An 8,915-nucleotide genomic window follows, 5' to 3' on the forward strand; every position below is an offset into this window, starting at 1 on the left:
AAAGACCGTCTGGTACTTGCGGGCGTCCATTGTTCCTTGCACGAAATATAAGGGTCCAGGTCCATCGGCGGAAATAAGTGACCACAGCATCGTTGCTGGTGCATTTTTTATCGTTGCCGCGATGCAACCTCAATTGTACCGTTCTGGTGGTCTTCCTCGGCTCGGATCTCTATAACTACCTTCAGCCTAAATTCGTTGCTAAACGCTACCTAAATGTTAGCAAAAATATTTCTTTCGAGAGAAAAATATAATCAATATTCAAATCAAAAGACCTTTTTCCAGTCTTCAACAGTATAATGCCGATAACGGCTCCAGACTGGCTTTCTTTATTTTGGTGGTTAGCTTTGGCTTTTTTGCCGATCTTAATTTCCCTTCGTAATGCCTTCTCCTTAATGTCATTTCCGAAATGTCTATTCCCCCTTCTTGAAGTTCCTGATGCAGAAACCTTAGAGTTGAAAAACACTCCTCAGAAGCCTATGCAATGATTTTGCGATCCAGCCGAGGAGTCGTTTTTCGTGGCAATTTTGCCGTTTGTTGCGGATGTGCCCTTCATTGTTAATGTCCATTCTACTGATTCTGCTCACTGTTTGAAGATAAACCATTTCCTTCCTTGCGATATCTCGAACATGTTGGTCCTGAATAAAGCCATTTGACTGGTCCTAATTCAATGCAACATGATGGAAGCCTATCCATTAAGAAGTCGACAATGATACGCACCTCTAATATTGAAAGAATAGAATTGAATGCCTAGCATTTATCTTCTTCGTGTTCGGCTTTAGCTATTTAGGCCACCCGATCAACTATATAACTCGTAGACATCATCTTACAACAGAGAGACCCCTTACTTTTCGGTAAATGGAGGTAATCTGTAGATCATCCATTCGAATGCATAGCGGCATAGGGCATAGCGAACTGCAGAATGAAGATTCATCCAAAGGCTTGTTTGGCTTGGAAATGAGTGTTAGCCTCTGCTTCTTCCACTCTGCGGGAAATGTTCCTTCATTGAGACATGCTGTCTTCACTGCTACTTTAAAAGGTTTGTTGGGGATACTATCCAAGCTAGTTTCCAAGATCTCCACCCCTCTTGGAACTTTGATGAGATCTACCTAGAGCTAGCAGTGCTTCCACTTTGCTAGGGCGTTGCCTTTAATTTTCGACATTAGTGTTTTGCAAGCACCACCTCACAGGTCGGAGTCAGTTTCCTTACACAGTCGTTTAACGTGTTCGCTTTTATCTTATTATAGACAAGTGCAACTTTTTCCACGCCGTTTTGTTTTGTTGTTCATACTATATAGCTGATCGTATCTAGATTAGTTCGTTGTCTAGGCGAGACAAATTTGTGATATTCCTCGATTTCCGAGTTCCACCAAAAGTGTGGTGCTCGTTTCTGATACACCTTATCGCCACATGCTCGTCGTAATTTTTCGCCGATCTGACAAGGCTCATAATATGCTTTTGAAAGCCTCCTCGTCAAACTTGTTGTCTACCTATCCTATAGCTGTCTTCTGAGACCAGGGTCGTAAGAAAAAAAAAATTATATTTTTATATTTTCCGTTTAAATTATCAAGTATTATCTCAGGGTTATGGCCATTCACCACTAGTTTCTCCGCGATTGATTTGAACTCCTCCACCGTAAGACTTAGTGCTCCATAGCAGCCGTAAATGAATATATCACCTATTTCCGCTCTTGAAGATCTTTATCTTTGCTTCTGTAGCTCGATTTCCCAGGTTCTGGGTCGCTTGGTTTCTGCCTTATTTTAATGGATTTAGGTGGCAATCTTAGAAATACACTGCCGTGCCAAATTACAGTAGTGTGTGGGCTTCTCGCTCACTAAACCACCCCCGTTCTCTCCTTCTTCCTTCCCTGTGGAACCAGTCAAGCCTTCCGCACTCCTCTTGTTTGCGCAGCTCACTAATTTACCTCCAACTTCAACGTTTCCCCTACGATGTTCTGAGGGTTTATTGTGATTGTCAAAGAGTCTTCGAGCGTCCGGCTCTCAGAGCAAAATAGTGGACGGTAGAACATAATATTCTGCCGGCCGTCAGGTGTGCAGCCACATTCAGGGTAAAAGGGAGAATCATCCACTTAAACGACATCGCTATCATCCACCATGCCCTGACAGGAATTGAGTCAGCTGATAGTTAATCTCGCCATGTCATCGCTGAGCCCACTCCGCTCTCTGCTCTCCCTCACTAGTGGTCCTTCTGAGCCCGGTACTGCTTATAACAGGGTAGAGCGGACCTCTCATGTCAGAAGTAATCTGGAGATATATCTTGGACCTCCAATGTCTTTTGTTCCCTAAAGTCAAGTTGAATTATCTCCAGCCACGCTCTTATAGCGCTGATGGTTTCGTTAGCATACACTTTCACATTTCCAGGTTCTTGGCTAGATCATCTGCGAAACCGATTATCGTGGCCTCCTTTGACATGGGAAGGATGAGAAGGGATGCAACAATGAGCTTTGTGTTCTTCCTGTTGGGACGGTGTCCACCTTGGGTCTCTCATCAGCATCGTACCAAAGTGTGAGAGAGATGACTTTCGATGAGTTTATTCAAATAAGTAAGGACACCCGTTTTAGCCAATAAGTTTTATATATTTAATTTCCTGTGATAGGGAAAACTCTATTATACACGTCCTGTTCTAACAGCTTTCTTACTGTGTCTATAAGACAAATCGGTCAGTATGATGAAGGGGCTCTATTGCAAACAGCATTCAAACCGGGAGCTTAATATCACCATTTCTCCTGCAAAGCTCCGCAGGCTCCTCTTCAGTTATCGCAGGTACTGTGAAGACATCCAAAGCTTGCTTATATTTTTTGCGCTCCGCTTTATGCGGTGGGAAGAGCGCCACCACTATGTCGAAAAGAAGAAGATGCGGGCAGGTCAGTTGTTGTGTTCGCCCTCTCATATTCTTCATAACCATCTTGCACATTATTCCCCAGTGGTTTTGATCTGTCTCAGTGCAAAGCTCCTTGAAGAATTTTCACTTGCTAGCTGCTAGCCTGCTTGAGGGTACCTAGTAAGTCTGCGTAAAATTCTTGTGTCTAAAAATCTAGTTTTTCTCTAAACCATTATCCAATCCTTCGTGCTCGAAAGCATGCAGCCCGCAATTTCGCAACTTCTTTGTTCCACCAACAGTTTGACCGCCTATTTGTAAAGGATTCGCTACCTCGACATAGAGACATCGCATGTTCTCATTATGCGCCTCATTATTTGTGCTACCGCACAAAAGCAGCACCACGAATGCATCGCCTTCAAACATTTTCCCAGACCAGCCCGGATTTCCAGCTCCGCGTAAACCCACATCGCATGCAGCAATTTCTGGAGGAAAATTGCCTGGTGATCGCTATGAATAAAATGCTTAGTGCCCAACCAGACCATTCTCTTCAACACTGTGGTACTCACATATCGACTACTGATTCCGAGCCTATCTTTCGAAAAGTAGCTATACTTTTGGTATTTTGGTATGTGCCAAATCTAGCTCTTCAAAAGCCTCGAGCAAAGTACGGATGTTCGTAGTTTGATTCCCCCAATATACAGAGCTACGACTGCTTGCATCCGAATCTAACACACCTAGAATTTCCTCGTATTGTGTCAACATTGCTCTTGGTGGAGCATAGCAGCTATATATGCAAATACCAGCTATTTTTGCCCTAACGAATCCAACTTTTGGAAAGTCCTTCACTTTTTGGATGGCTTAATTTCCATTTTATTACATATTGCCGCCTTGCCGGTTACGACGACATGCCAACAGTCGACGTCTGTTGTGTCTGTCACTTACCCTTTTCTCAGAAACCTACTGGCACGAAATTTGGCACAAAGGTTGGAACTGTGAATCTACACGCCTGCAATGAATGTCATTGTTCTAGGCTGAGTTTATGGGGGACACATAGGCGAAAGGGGGATGTGAAATATTTTCACCGAATATAAGCATGTGGTGTATCAAATGAAAAGTCTATTTCTAGGAGCAGTTGCAACTGATGGTGGGGGAATGAGTGGGTTAGAAACATCACCATCAATGAAGCAGCCTTAGAATGAGTTCTGTCTCACTTCTAATTTGTACTTTTTGGCTCCGCTATCTTGGAGCCGTTGTCCAATCGGCTTTCTTGTTTTCACTTTTATGTTGGCCCTTCTCCTCATCTAAATGGGTGTATTAGTTTACGAGCAGACAGCACATAACCGACGAAAATTTTAAAAATTATTGCTTTTAATTTATAGCTAATTTTATATGAAATACAGAGAATTTTTCAATATAATGACTTCTGACTGAGAGCAGATTTTGGTTAGGACTAGAACCAATTACAAAATAAAAGTATCTATTCTCTTCTGCTATGAAATCGCAACGGCCAGGTACAAAATTGTGTCGCCCTTCGTTGCACCAGAAATTCATTGAGCGTTTCCCGCAGAACGCGCAGTAAGTTGCCGGCCAGTACTGCTTTTAGCGACAAAATCTTGGCTTTCATTAGAAAGCGGTTGAGGTGATCTGAAGTGCTTCAGCTTCGTCCCGCTCGCAGCAGCAATAAGAGACTTTTGTTCTCTTCATCCCCGCACTCAACCTTCATGTCCCGGCAGTCAGCCAGACCTTAAGGGCGTGGTCAACAACCCCATTTGAACCCGAAAGGCAAGCACTTCTGTTCACGGTAGCTAGTTTCTCTACTGCCAAACTACAGCGGAATCCTGTAAGCATACCAACTGATAGTTGTAGGATAGGCAACTAGCGGTGTTTGGTTGCAATATCGTTAGTGCAAAAGCTTTTAAAACCGCATACCCCGTAATTATAATAGACATCCTGCATAGATCTGACGCTAACAAAGTGTTTGAAGGCAGTATTGGAAAACTACCACACATTACCTTGTCATACTGACTCACCTGAGGGTAACAACACCTCATAACCGATCTGTATACGGAGTAGTATATTGTAAGGGGATTCATTGAGTCACGTTTGGTTTTATTGGGCGCTGAACCCCCTTCCATGGCTACTAAATGATGCTAGACGGGTTTGCAATTAAATGAGCCCTACCTGCTAAATGATCGCGAATATATATACTTAGATAACACCAACTGAAGCGGAGGTCGACCGGTAATTCGAGAAAGAACCGCGAATGCCATGTTTTTAGAAAAATCAATCCACACTGTTTAATTCCTTAACCCAGAAAGTAGAATGCAAATTTGACGAACCTAAAGCCCAGATTTACAACGAAAGCACGTATCGAATTTAATCTGACAGGGAAAAACTACTATATATTATACATATGTAGTATACATAAAAGCAATAAAAGTATTGAACCTGCGGCTGATCCTGCTGAAACTTCTGAAACGCTCTCTTATTCACAATAATAATCGTTGGAGCGAAGGTCCAATTGGATATGCACCTTGAAGCGTTTTAGAACACAGCTAAGTCCGCTGGTATCCGACATCCAGTCACGGTAATAATCCCTCTACATTAAAAATTAAATCGATCTATAACATTAAGGAGGTCATCCCGTGTGTTGGGTTGGAGAAGTCGATTTTTTTTTTGCATGAAGTGTATCTATATATAGTGGAGAATATGTGGGCAAAGAGATTTTCCGATAACCCGAGTCGTTCGGAAGTTGTTAAACAAGTAAGGAGTTTACAGCCGCGGCTAGAGTACTCGATGAGAAAGAGCATCGAATCTTTTTTTACCTGTTAGTTTTTTACCTGAGCCTTATAAATTCGAACACAGGTATAGATATAAAAAGATGGAAAACCAATCAGTTGTCTAAACTTATTTGCTGTTTGGAATAAAAAGGATAATCCAGTCGAGAGTGGGCACTGAAAGGCTTTCAAGCTATACTCAGTTATATTTTGTTGTAAGTATTGTGCTGTTTGTGTGTTCAGTGATTTTTTTAAATGGATCGTACGAAGGGAGATCGCTTTAACGTTCAACGTCATGCTCGCACTAAAACACGAGTATTTCATGGGAATCGATACTTATCAGAGAAGAAAAAGGACTTCGCATCAACATCAGCAAAGAAACTTTTAGCAACCATGAACATGGATGTTCCAATTGCGACAAGTTTTTTATATTGTATATTGGATTTTGCTGGAGTTTTCTCCGGTATTTCTGCAAATTTCTGCAAATAATAAAATATACGTAGTAGTAACAAAGGAATGCGTAGGACATGTCGAGAAAAGAATGGGAACGCGGCTTAGAAATGCAAAGAAGAATCACAAAGGCATTGATGGAAAAGGGCCTGGAAAACTTGCTGATAAGGTTATTAACGCCCTCACTACATTTTTTGGGCTAGCTATTCGTCGACATGCAAATTCGATAGAAGGACAGAAAGACCGAGGACAGTTGGTGCAAATGGTGCAAAGCGGAAGCTAAAGGAGAACTGGATAGTTTCCACCACGAGAAGGCACCTTTGACTGAAGAAGCTCAAACCGTCATCAAACCAATCTACGAGATGATCCCTTGGACAGATATTTAGGAGCAGAGACCCAGAATAACAATGAGTCGTTAAATGCATTGATCTGTACTTTCGCTCCTAAACACCTTCATTCTGGGGCCAAGGTCGTAGAAATAGCCACTTTTCTGGCTGTAATTATTTTCAATGAAGGATGAAATGGCTTTCTCAAAATCCTAGTGACAATGGAATGTCAAGTTGGTCACATATGTCTGGTTTATGCCGACCGCCGTAATGAAGCACGAATTTGGCGGTCCGAACGACGATCGACTGACCTCGCTAAAAGAGCCAGAATTGAATCCAGAGAGCAACAATTGGCCTAAAAAGACTTTTTTGAAGAAACGGAGGGCGCTCTCGTTCTAATCACATTTAAATTTTCAAATGCGTTTTTCTCTAAACTGCTGCCACCATACCTCAAAATCTATCCAACCAAATTCTTTGAAATTTTCACTTCTTTAATACATATTTCTACGGTGCGCAAACTGGGATAATTACAATCGGACGGGTCGTAAAAAAGCAACAAAATCCAAAAAATTAAGTTAAAAAGCCCACCAAAAATTTACCTTTTAATATTTTCTAATTATCCTAGTTTGCGGACCGTGGAATATTGTCCACATTAAAATGCCGTTTAGTTTTTTTTTCCTCAGATGAACACAGCGTCCTCCAGCGTGGCAGCAGAAAATCACCTTTTTTGGTGATGGGTGCATGAATTGACACGTATTTCGAAAACTGGCTACGATATCAAGCTGAATTTATTACATATACTATACTAGAAATATCATTAAATGTATGGTGAAAAAATTACGTTTCTATCTTTATCCAGTCCTCCAAAATAATTTTTCAAAGAAGGGCAAAAAACGGCCTTCACACGGGATGTCCTCCTTAAAACGAATTCTCTTTTTGAAGTCGGGCTGAAACATAAACCAAAAAAACTTGGCAACGGGAATATGCATCCAAGTTATAACTTGCAATGCCTTCTACATCGAAGTAGAACAGTTGACGAAGTAATGAAAAAAGGACCTATATGTTGTCTTAATTGTCAAGAATTCGAACAAACAAAATCATACTGTCCACTATCAAGAGTCGGCGCGTTGATTTCTACCCCACGTCAACGATCAAGCAAAGAATCGTGGTTTTCACAAAAACCTTATTAAAATCAGTTTACTTCCAGTCTGTCGGTCACACACGCTTTTCTCAGAAACAATTACACCAATTGACACGAAATTTGGTAGAACGGCTGGAGCTATGCAGTAAATTACATTGCTACACGTTAAACTTAATGGGGGGGTCCCATATATCTAAAAGAGGGGTGAACATTTTTTTCACTGAATATAGTAATGTGAACTATCAAATGAAAGGTGTCGAGGAGTATTTACCAAGGCTGGTGTTGCTTTTGGCATTGATTGCAAAAAAGGGGACTGCCCGGGCCCGAAAAAGGTCAATTACTTTACTTTACGGAACCGAAAAATTTAAAAAACAAATTATGGTGAGCCATGAGCATGGTATCTAAGTTCCGGAATACTCCTCGTTACGATATCTGCTGAAGTAAAATATAGTATATTATTATATTTTGAAAATTTACAGGAAGTTCATCCTAAATCCATGAAATTGTTAAGTAATCTAGATTTTGATATGAAGCAGCATTTGAGGGTATTATTAACAATTGAAATAAATAAACGAATTCACTAATTTTAAAGAAGATTTTTTTATTTTCAAATAATTGAATAACTATGGCCAGTGCAAGTAAACCGTCTCTGATGAATGTCAATGTCATTGTGATGTTGTTTGAAATACTGAAAGCACGGAAAGCAAGGCACCAACTGTCAATCAAATCAGCGACGCGCTATAAATTTCTACACACTGTTACGAAACGTAGGCCAACAGCCAAAAGTTCCTCCCCTTTCAGAGTTGCATCCATTTTAAACTAACTAACTTTTAACCTAAGTCTTAATTCACTCACTCGAACTTCCGACTTCTATCACCTGCTCTATCGGACGTTGTGCTTCCAGCTCACAGGCTCAGCTCTATAGATTGTCAAAGTTCCATCCGGTGTTCTAAGAGAGTCTAACTTGGTAAAATCATCCCTTTCAAGGACTCTGTACAGTCTTGAAGTACCTCTTTCTTTTCCGCGTTCCTAGCAGTCCTCTTATATTCACGCTATGAGCTCTAGAAGTTTAATCAGTCTTCATTCTTATAGAAGTCATCTGGTTTTTACAGTTCTAGGTTCCACGTTTGCTTTGCTTTTGGCTCGAGTAATAGGGCAAGTCTCTTCAAAGCACTGATCAAGCAATTTATTTTTTATCTGTAAAGAAGCCCTTAGTCGCCTAAGGAGCACCACTTTATTATCAAGAAACTTATTAAACTTTGTCCAATACGTTTCCCTGACATTCCATCTTTATATTAAGGAATTATTCTAATGTTAAATTTTTATTTTCGACTTTTTTTCTAACATATTTTAATAGATAATATGTTCAAGAATATAATAATA

The sequence above is a fragment of the Hermetia illucens genome, chromosome 1 (assembly GCF_905115235.1).
Source record: "Hermetia illucens chromosome 1, iHerIll2.2.curated.20191125, whole genome shotgun sequence".
NCBI classification, from domain to species: Eukaryota; Metazoa; Arthropoda; class Insecta; order Diptera; family Stratiomyidae; genus Hermetia; species Hermetia illucens.